The sequence below is a fragment of the Sus scrofa genome, chromosome 2 (genome assembly GCF_054392235.1).
Source record: "Sus scrofa isolate SSC_HxYL_T2T_F1_AM1 chromosome 2, Sscrofa_HxYL_maternal_Yorkshire_Landrace_v2.0, whole genome shotgun sequence".
In the NCBI taxonomy this organism is placed as follows: Eukaryota; Metazoa; Chordata; class Mammalia; order Artiodactyla; family Suidae; genus Sus; species Sus scrofa.
Window position 1 is genome coordinate 15,798,115 of NC_139384.1, and position 11,607 is coordinate 15,809,721.

At 37.0% G+C, this 11,607-nt stretch overlaps 1 pseudogene; it reads right to left on the reverse strand.

Annotated features, from left to right (window-relative positions):
• On the reverse strand, window positions 1-7,071 carry LOC146405218 (olfactory receptor 4C3D-like; annotated as a pseudogene).
• Between the last annotated feature and the right edge of the window lie 4,536 nt (window positions 7,072-11,607).

Genomic DNA, 11,607 nt, shown 5'->3' on the forward strand with positions numbered 1-11,607 from the left:
CTAGGCATCATGAGCAGCCGGAGTTACTCTCCTCTTCAGCAAAATCCTCATGGCTGTTTTCACCTCTGTGTTCCTCACTGTATAAATGAGAGGGTTTAACATGGGAGTGAGGATTGCAAAGAACATAGTTACCAACTTGTCTGCAGGGTAAGTGGCCACAGGACGCATGTAGGTGAAGATACATGGGACAAAGAAGAGCACCACTACTGTAAAGTGGGAGCCACATGTAGAAAGGGCTTTGCGTCTTCCTTCAGAGCCATGGGATTTCAGGGAGCTCAGAATGACAATGTAGGAGATGAGCAGCATGAAAAAAATGAGCAAGCACATGCCCCCACTGTTAGTAGCCACCACAATTCCAAGTGTGTAGGTATCGCTGCAGGCAAGTTCCAACAGTGAGAAGAAGTCACACATGAAGTGGTCAATGACATTGGGACCACAGAAGGTCAACTCATGTGTGAAAAAAATCTGGACAGTGGAGTGCAGGATCCCCCCAATCCAGGCCACCACAACCAGCAAGGTAAATAGAAAAATGAACAAAAGACCATGAAGAGTATTTTCCGCAAGTGTGGATTCTGTGTGAATCCCAAGAGAATGAACTCAGTCACATTGTTGGGAGGCATGTGGAGATCCATTCAGCAAAGGGACACCTTCTTGAGGCCTGAACTGTCTGCGATGGAATAAAGAATGGTAACTATTAATGAGGAAAGAATTATAGTCTCAATTTTTTTTTTTAAAAATAAAATGGTCACTGTTATTGAGGAGCATGTTCTTGGCAGTCTTGCCTAAGTCTTTGTTTCAATTCTCTCTTACTTTCTCCATAATGATTTACATCTCTTCAGACACCCAGTACCTGTCACTTGTGAAACATCTATAGGGCAAAATTGGGTGTGTAATTTACTGAGAAAACACTGTGCCATCTGCGTGAGATCTGGGTTTTCCTCTTGGCTCCAACTCCAAGTGACTTTGTAAGTCACCTCAGTGTCCCATGATTCTGAGCCCTCCTCTGTGTTTGTGAACTTACACATTGTAATTCTCAGATATATCTTGTGAGCTGAGAGTTCTGTTATACAGGTAAGAGTTACTCTCTCTTCCATGAGAATTCACAACTGAACCCTCAGCTCTCAAATGTGGAAAGAGGGAATTCCCATTGTAGCTTGGTGGAGACGAATCTGACTAGTATCCATGAGGATGCAGGTTTGATCCCTGGCCTTGCTCAGTGGGTTAAGGATCCTGTGTTGCCATGAGCTGTGGTGTACGTCACAGGTGCAGCTCGGATCTGGCATGGCTTTGGCTGTGGTATTGGCCAGTGGCTACAGCTCTGATTTGACTTCTAGTCTGGGAACCTCCATATGCCACTGGTACAGCCCTAAAATAAATAAATAAACAAACAAATAAAGATAAAAATAAAATGAAAGAAAGACCCTGTCAGTAAATATCTGCCATAAACAAGCCAGTTTAGGGAAATACATATATTATTACTACCAAAACAATAGATGCAAACTATTGCCTTTGGAATGGATTAGCAATGAGATCCTGTTGTATAGCTTTGGGAACTATGTCTAATCACTTATGATGAAGCATGATAATGTGAGAAAATAGAATGTGTACGTGTATGTGTAACTGGGTCACCATGCTGTACAGCAGGAAAAAAAAATCGTATTGGGGAAATAACAATTAAAAAAAAGAAGAAAACTTATATGCTATTCAGCTGTTTTCTCACTTACCATTGTGCCTGGCATAATGTCTGCAGTGTCTGAAACCTGTTACATGTTAAGTAAATGCTTATGAATTGCCACTCTTTATGGGCGAGCATATGCATGATTTTCCAGACTGTAAACCTAGGAGGAATTCAAGTGTTTTCATCCTACCATGTTGTTTAGCATTACTCTCTATGAAAAACAGAAATAAACATTTGAAAACCAAGTGGCATTCCAGGTTTTTCTGACTAATTTATAGGATAAGTGTGAAAATACTAATTGCCTCTGGGTAAGAGAGTATTATTGGGTCTTTTTACTTTCAAGATATTAGAATATTTATTATTCAATATGCTTATTCTTTAAAATTCTGTGCAACACATAGCTTAACATAGTCATATCCCGTAAACCTATCGCTTCCAGAGATTTGGATAAAAACAAAACCAAACCATTGCATAGGTGTTCAGTATGCAAGGTTCTATCAAGCAAAGGAATCCTTATTTTCAAAATTCTAAAAATGGAAATTTAATACGAAAAGCAAAAATAAATAATCTACTAGGTAATATAGATAATGCAATATGCATATATACGTACATACACATACACACACAGACATAAAGCTTTTCACTGACTATACCTGCTGCAGGTTCACTCATTATACAAATATTTATTGGACTCTATGTATATGAATGTGTGTTTGAGGATAAGAGATTATATAAATTTGTATGATCAATTTAAACCTGAGAGTCTATGATTGTAGGATTTCCAGGAAAAGAAAAAATCTCACCCATGAATTTGTCTTACACAGCTCCATGGAAAGGGCCCCCAGTAGCTGTTGGTTCACCAAGAAATAAGTAACTTTGTTGATTTATAAATATTACCTTTGCATAAGGCCTTTTGCTTGAGCCTTAAAAGTGCTACCACATATTCTCTTTGTAGGCAAATGCTGTGAAGATTTAAACTGTGACTAACTGGACATTAAGGCTATTTCACCACCATTAGCAGATCATGCCAACACCGCAATTATTTCACATAACTGAAAAGCAGAGGAGAACATTTATTTTATTCACTTTAATTTAGAACTTTCCCTTAGGGTTTCATGAGGACAAAATACCATGATGAGGAAAAAAACAAAACAACAACAACAAAAAAACAGCAAGTGGATCACATCTGAAATCTGGTGTTTGTTAACAAATGAGCATTATATGGAGTCTGAATATTGACTACTGTATTTTAAAAAAACACTTAGGTAGCTATCTGATTTAAATTTTTTTCTTTACAATTTACTTGCTTTTTACAACCTCAACCATGGCATATGGAAGTTCCTGAGCCAAGGGTTAAATCAGAGCTGTAGCTGCTGGCTTATGCCACAGCCATAGCAATGGCACACGGACCCACATAGTGGCTATCTATGCCACAGCTTGTGGCAACACCAGATCCTTAACCCACTAAGCAAGACCAGGAATCAAAACTGCATCCTCACAGACAATATTTTGGGTTCTTAACCCTCTGAGCCACAAAAGGAATTCAAATACTTTATTTATAGGTGATCTATCATTCACACTCATCATAATATTTAAATATCATTTTCTGATGTACTGTAGGTGATCATTCTGAACCCTGCTATGATACTGGCACTTCACACCAAGTAAAATTACAGTACATCTTCAAATCAGTTGTTTCCTGTGCCAATTCTGGAATTAGATGAATAAGACAATGATGGAAATAACTGCATTTACAAATGATTTTCAAAAATGGTAAAATGCCTTTATTCATCATTTAAATTTAATCTCAAAGTATAGCTACCGAAAAGAAAAAATTAGTCAATAACATTCACAATTTACGAGTAGAAAATACAACACAGGGAATAAGAGCACCATTTTCAAAGGGAAAATAAGAAGTTAGGTCACTGAATTCTGGGCCAGGTTTCTTATCTTCGAATTGTTGGTTTACAACTAAAGTGTCATGATACTCTTATAGTGCCACCAGTTGTAAGGTCTAAAGCACTTCTATATTAAAGAAATATATATCAATACTTGAAATTATTTTGTAAATAAATATAATTCAGTTCAACTCAGGAATATTCCTATACAGAAGTTCACTCACTCACCACATTCCAATATGCTTGCCCTAATAAGAAAAAAAATAAATTTTACATAACTCCGAATGCACTGCAGAGAATGTCGTCACTGTGAGCAGCATGTGCCATGAAGGAAAATAGGTTAAGAAAGCTGAAGCCACAGGACTCAGCCCAGTGTGATTATATACTCCAGTATTTTAGTGCCAAAATAGTATTTGTGATGGTAGACAGCAAAGACAGCTTAAACGAGGATTTGAGATTATCTAATAAATAAGGATTGTGGATTTAACTTAGTGTCATCCTGGAAATATATTGAACTTGCCTCTCAATTCTGGAATGAAAGTCATAGTTCAGAGACTTAGCATGTACTGAAATCAGACATCGAAATTCATTCTTTAAGTGGTGATCCAGTATCTACTTAAATAGCTATAGTGCTGGATATAAAGTTTGTTTTAGAACCTTACATGCATCTAGTCTAGCCCTAAGACCTATAGTAGCAAGAATGGAAAATGAGTAAAGTTTAGATCTAAATCAGTGACATTTGCCCATGAAAACCATTTTCATAAGATAAGTTCCTGGAGTAATACCTGAAAAAGCTGTTTCCAGAATATAAATGCAAGAATGGAGTAGTTTAAAACCTTAAAAGGACAGCCACACAGGATCTCAAACTTGAAGGGTAAACCAGAATGAAAGCAGGAGGAATTGTTTATGTATCTTGGCACAGATGATCACACACTAACTGAGGTATGGTTTGATATTTGGTAGGTTCAGAGACCAATTAACAAAAACCTGGTACCTGCTACATTGTTCTTACGGGCAGATTAATGCATTTTTATGGGTAGAGAAACAGTCTCAAAATAACAAAGCACTCAAGAGCAGAGCTCCCATGGTATTAATCCATTGCAAAAGCCTTTCATCCCATAAGGACATTCTCTAAGTTGTTTACCAGGAATGAGAGGTGGAATGTGGTCTCAGAACTCTTCTAATTTTACTTATAATTGAAGAAAATCATATAGGACAATATTTATGGCAATTAACAATTGGCTTGGGCAGAATCACGGAACTTAGAAAAAACTTCCGATTTACCTAAACAAATTACTTGTAGAAATAGGGTAAGTTGTTTAAGGTTAATATAGAAGAAGATGGCATAGTGTAAAAGGAAATTCATGTCTTCTCATTCTGAAGCTAGTGTTCTTATTCTCCATCATGTTTTCATAACTACGATATGCTTGGTAAATATTGCTCTATCCATGGTTCACTGATTTCTTCAGCACAGCATATGATAACCATGAAATGGGAGCTGGATCTTTCTGTCAAAAGAGGAAACTATAAATACATCTATGACATACATGCACATTTGTATTTATTTTTATTTTAGAAGCAGACTTCATTTATGAAAAGAGCCACAACTAATTCACAACAAAGTCTTATAAGTTAGGTATTTGTTTAGTTGAGAAATCCTTTCTTTGGTCAACTGTGGAGTAATGATTCCTTTTTTTTTTAATATACATATTCCTTATAACTCATCTAGTCAGTTTTCAAAGAGGATTCCAGATTCAATGAACTAAGTGGAAAACCAAATATCTAATAGTGAAATTATTTTACAGATTTATTTTACTGTGTGCTTTTGAAAAGCACAGGCAGTTAATTGCCAGCAATAACCATTAATCTAAAAATTATCACTGCCTATGGCATATAGTCAAAAATACCTCTATATACCCAAATATAATCAAACACATGCACCAAAACATTCTATGTAAAAAAGATAAGAGGATGTAGAAGATGAGTATTAGGCTCAAAGATGACTTACATGCCCTATGATCTAATTAAACTTTCTGATATTCCATTAATTTCTGTAAATTAATAACACAAAATTTTAATTTTATAACATTGTTATAACCATTTCAAAACATTTCATAATTTTCACATCACTTTAAATAGTTTGCCAATAAATTTTTTAATCACTGACAACTCTTCCTGACAGAATAAATAAGAACTCCAATAACCTTTGGAAAGTTGTATCAGTTATTTGTCAAGAGTGTACTGGTAAGTATCTTCTTTCTATTTCATATCCCATAGCATCCTAGGTACCAGTAGGCCATACAGCTTTCTGCAAACCCACTGATTTTTTATATAGGCACAGTATATAACTACATAATGAGAAAAAAATTTTCATTTGTTTTTGCCTTTTAGGACCCCACTTGTGGCATGTGGAAGTTCCCAGGCTGGAGGCCTAGTTGGAGCTAGAGCTGACAGCCTATGCCATAGCCACAGAAAGGCAGAATCTGAGCTGGGTCTGGACCTACACACCATTCATGGCAACACTGGATCCCTAACCCACTGAGCAAAGCCAGGGATGGAACTCACAGCCTCTGGATCCTAGTCCTATGCATAACCTGTTGATCCAGAATAGGAACTTCCTGAAAGGAAAATTTTATACTACTACAAAATAAGGGAGGTTCTAAGGGAATGGTCTTTTCTCTGACACCACTGAAACTATTGAAAGAAAATCAAAATTGGTTTTAGAAGAATGGAGATCTGAATACTAGCTCTGTTTCTGATCGTGGGTGGATTATTTAAGTTCTTTGAATTTCATTGTTCTTCAGGTGTGGAATGGGGTAAGCATAACTTCTTGTAGGTGCTTTTAGAGTCAAGTGAGAGGTATGGAAAGTAATTTAGAGTAATAAAATATGAAAATGTAAAGATCATGATAGAAAAAAAAGGCTCATTTTGGGTCATTCATTATCTGAATTTGTATACTTGTTTAATATCATTTTAGTTGCCTTTTTGATCTCTGTATTTTTACTGTATAAGGAATAGCATTTAACATGGGAGTAACAATAATAGTGAATACTGCTATGGCTTTACCCACGGGAAAAAGTAGCTACTGGTCATAGAATCACAAAAATACAGGCACTAAGAACAAGGCAAAACTGTGATGATGGAGCTACCATTAGACAGGACTTCTTCCTCCCTGCAGAACTGAGTCCTCTGGATGAACACACTGGATACCAACAACATTACAACAGTGATCACAGGGACTACCGCACCACTTCAGGAACCATCGAGGAAAGAGTCAATGCAGGCAACTCAGGGGAAAAGCTCACACATGAAGTGATCCATGATGTCTGAACCACAGAATGGGATCCAGAAAGTGACAAGGATCTGTCCAATCAATCAAAGAAAACCCACTTCCACCAGGAGGCAGCTTGTGTGTTGGTTCATCATGGTCCCATAGTGCAGAGGTCAACAGGTGGCCACGTAGCAGTCAGAGGCCACGACCGCATGAAGAACCATCTATTAACGATTTAATTGATTTCCCTGACCATTGCAGACAAAGCCAGTTTTGTAGGTATTTGTAAATTTATTATGCATCCCTGATTGAACAACTTTAAGAGTGGTCCATTGCATTTTCCCTTAGACTGATGAATAAGAAATATCACCTGCCATATCAGTAAACAAAGGATGTGACAGCCATCAAGCATTACATTACAGATACCTGGACAGTGAGCTTTGAGGGAAACTCAAGATGGAAACAATGCCTACCACTGCAGCCAGCCCCAATGCTGCACCCTGAGGAGACACAGGGTGAGAGAACACAGCATACTGGCCCTAGAGAGCGGAGGTGCATCCCTAAGGAATGATTACAATGAGCTAAGACACTGTATCTTCCCATCTATGGAAAAGGGATTAATTCCTTAACTTGAGATACTGAGTTTTCTTTAATTAATAATAATCTTTTGGTTCCAACTAGCTGGTCTTTTTTTGCAAAAACTCCTGTATGTCCTGCCTTCACACTCCACTTGCCTCTTCAGAGAATTGTCTCAGAATTATCTGAAATTGAAATACTGTGTCCCGGGCTTAAGTCCTGAGTTTTGTTTACCAGATAAAATATATTCCCAACTTTTATGGGTGTTTTTTTTTTTTTTTTTTTTTTTTTTCAGTTGTCAGTTTGGGTGATCAGTAACAAAGAGACTCAGGGCAGACTTCTCTAGTATGCATGAATTATGTGAGAGTCTGGAGCCTTTGTACAAGCAGAGGCCTCTTTTGCCCATCCACATTCTTGGAGAGGCCAAAATATTTTGGCCAATTTTCTCCTGGTTTTTGGACTTTCCTAGCATTTGTTGATGATCTTGATTTTTAGATGGCAGTGTCTAGCAGACACCTGGATCCTGGATCCCTGGTTGAAAGATATTGGGGAGTAATCCTCCTTAATTTAAACTTATCATGGGTGCCTGGTATAATAATAATAATAATAATAAACGGGGAAAAATGTCCCTGATTGAAAGATATTAGTGGAGCCTGAGATGTGCTAAAGAAACTAAACAGTCCGAGCTGAGAGTTTGGGGAGGAGGCTGATCTGCCCTCTTTAAAGGCAACCTACAATTTTCCCTCTAGCTCCATCCACGTACCATACTTACAGAGCTCACTCTTGAGAGTTCCTAAATTATACTAAAAGACATCTCAGTCCTAAATGGCCAAAATGGGCTAATTTTGTTTGTTGGGGGGGTGGTAGTATACGGTTAAGTAAAAACACTGACTTTATAAAAATATTTTTACAGGCTTCTTACCTCAAACAAATGCCTTGTAGGGGGAACTTACATTTCCCCTCCTTGGTCTTTGAGATCTGAATATTCTACCTGATCTTCTTAGAATGTTCTGTGTGTGTGTGTGTGTGTGTGTGTGTGTGTGTGTGTGTGTGTGTGTGTGTCTATGCGTGTGTATTTTGACCTCTGCCATACTATTTTGGGGAGTAAACTTAAAAAACTTTCAGGGTTTCATTTAGTGGCATCCCCCACATTCTCTTATGGGGAAGCCTCTTGTGTTCTGTTGGTTTAAATCACTGTTAATATATATCTCATTGGATGTCTCATTGTGGCTCAGCTGGTTAGGGACCTGATGTTGTCCCTGGAGGATGTCTCTTCAATTCCTGACCTTATCCAGTGGGTTAAGTTTCCACAGCTGCATTGTAGGTTGCAGATGTGGCTTGGATTCAGTCCCTGGCCTGGGAACTTCCATATGCCCTGGGTGTGGCCATAATTTAAAAAAAAAATTTAAAAAGGAAGCTAGTACAAGACTAGATTTAATTTTTTTCCACTATTAAAGTTTTCTTCGAGCACTACTATTGATAGACATTATGTGGGTTTCAGGGCCCTTAAGTGATCTGTATTTGCTTTTTAATTTAAATCTTGTGATTTTGGTTCAATAAATATTGCTTCACAGTGACGTGTGATCTTGTTTTTTTAAAAAAACTTTCAGTTTTTTGAACAAATTTCTCAAATATCAAAAGCTAACTTAAGTTCTTTTAAGCCCCAGCTAAAGCTGGGATCCTTCAAAGAAAAACTGAGACATTTCAGAGAGGAACTTTAAACTAATTAAGCTTCTTTGGTATGTTAAATTACTTGAGAAATATTGTCAAGTGATTGGAGATAAGCTTTTGGTTATAGTGTATAGATAAATGTGTTTATTATATATTTTCCAAACTGTATATGAAATTCATAAAATTTAACATGCTCTAATATAATGTTTTCAGTAATAATCCTTGCTACTTTCTTAAAATATCATAAGTTACCACATAAATATCCCACTTTCCTGCCAATTACATTGTTCTGGTGGCCTTTATTTAGATAATATCACTGAACTGAGTAACAAATGGCAAAACTCTAATGGAAAATCTGAAGACTTCATCCAGTTCAACATTAATTAATTACGTGGTACTGAAGGAACTCGTACATATCATTTATAACTTTATGACATTTTGGGGTTAATAGACTGGGCCTTTTATCTTTGTTTTCCAGAAGAAGTTTCCCTTTGTGCTATGACCAACAACGAGTTGATAAATATACCTATGTGAACAAAGATGGACCATCTTATTCTATCTGTTCTGTCCATAATGCGGCTTTTCCAGCTAGGTCTCCTGCAGATTTTATGGCTTATTGCAACCAGATTATAACTAACTCATTATATTAACCATTAATTTAATTTTATGGCTTACAAAGTGTTTTGCTTTGTGTCTCCTTGCTGTGCTATGACTTTGTCAATGATACTAGCTGTATGACTTATATCCTGTCTATTTATAAGTTTTTTTCTCTTACCTAAACCAATATGTATCCAAGACCTCAATAAAAATGAGCACAGCCAACATCTTGAGGAAATAGATCACATTAATGACACCTAGAGAATAATTATAATAGTGTGATTCTTGATATGAGAAGGAGAAAGAAGGGAAAATATTTTCTGGATTATATTAGGCTGGTAATACAAGGATCCAGAGAATTTTAAATTCTCAATAGGGCCTAATACATAGATTATCATTAGGTGTGGCACATCAGCAGTATATATTTCACCTGATTGAGGATGAATTTCCTAGTGTCATAGGATATAAATTGTTCATGAAATGTCTGCCAGATATTGTTTGACTTTCAGACCAAAGATATGGACTGTGAACTAAAATATTGCCTGCCATGTGAGTAAGAAAAGGGTGTGGCAGCCATCAAGCCACCATACTACAGCCACCTTGATGGTAAGCCCTGAGGTTCCTGTGAGGGAACACAGGATGGGAAAAAAAGTACCAGCCATTTAGCAGCCACCTGCTCCAAAGATCCCAGATGGGGCACCCTGAGGAGACTGAGGATGAGAAAGCACAGGACACTGACCCAGAGAGCTGAGGTGCCTAACCAGGGAATGATCTCGGGGAGCCCAGACCCTGCATCTTCCTATGCATGGAAAAGCTCTAAGTTCCTTAACTTGAGATGTGAGTTTTTCTTTTTCATTAATAGTAACCTTGGTGTTCTGACTACCTGCTCATATATCCTGGCTCCTCCTTTTGCATCTTCAAAACAGTTTCTCTGTATTATCTGAGATGATCTATCCCATGCCCAAGTCTTCAGAACATCCACCAAATAAAACATAATTCTCAAATTTTAGGTTGTGCTTTTTTTTTTTTTTTGTCAATACCGGCACCACTTGTTGAAGAGACTCTCTTTTCTCTGTTGTATATTTTTGCCTCCCTGGAGACATCCAAGCACAACTTAGTAAACATGTTCTCCCCAGTACAGTTCTGGGGCATTAATGTATGGTCAATTTATGGAAAAAATAGTTCAGGTTGAACACGGATTTGGATTTTCTGAGAAGTAAAATGAGTTGGAATGCTGTAGTCAGAGAGGCTTGGATTAACAAGATGTAATAATGTAGCATCACTTGTTATTCTCCACATATTTAGAGGCACATTGCTAATATGTCCTACTTTCTGAAGGTTCACCTTAGCCATTTTGATTTTTTGAAGTTCTATGTTAGTGCATATTTTCACTTATGAGAATGAAATCTGAAGGGGATTTTTTACCTTTACCAAAAAAAAAAAAGTTACCATACTAGTGTTGATCTTTTTAAAAAGTGAAGTGGCATAACTTGAACTTTCAAAGAGCGGAAAATATAGTGATGAAATACACTGCTACATGTGAGACAATCCTACAGTACATGGATGGTATCTCCTCGAAGTTCAGTGCATTAATTATTAAGATTGCCGATAATGTTGTTGTCTGTAGACTTATACCAGAGATAATCATATTTCATTAGAATGAAAGTAGGTTGAGTTTTAAAGACTTGGGTTGGAAGCTGTAGCTGAAACTTTGAAAAGAAACTGCCTTCCAGTGTAATATTTCCTAGCACACTTTATGGAGGAAGCATGCATGATGTAAGAGGCAAGTAACTTAGTGAAACTCTTTTGGATTTAATTTGCTTTTCTGTAAAGTGGGGATGCTAATAATGGAAACACCAGTTCTTACATGGGTAAATCAATGAAGTGAATACACTAAAGAGTCAATAAAGCATTAA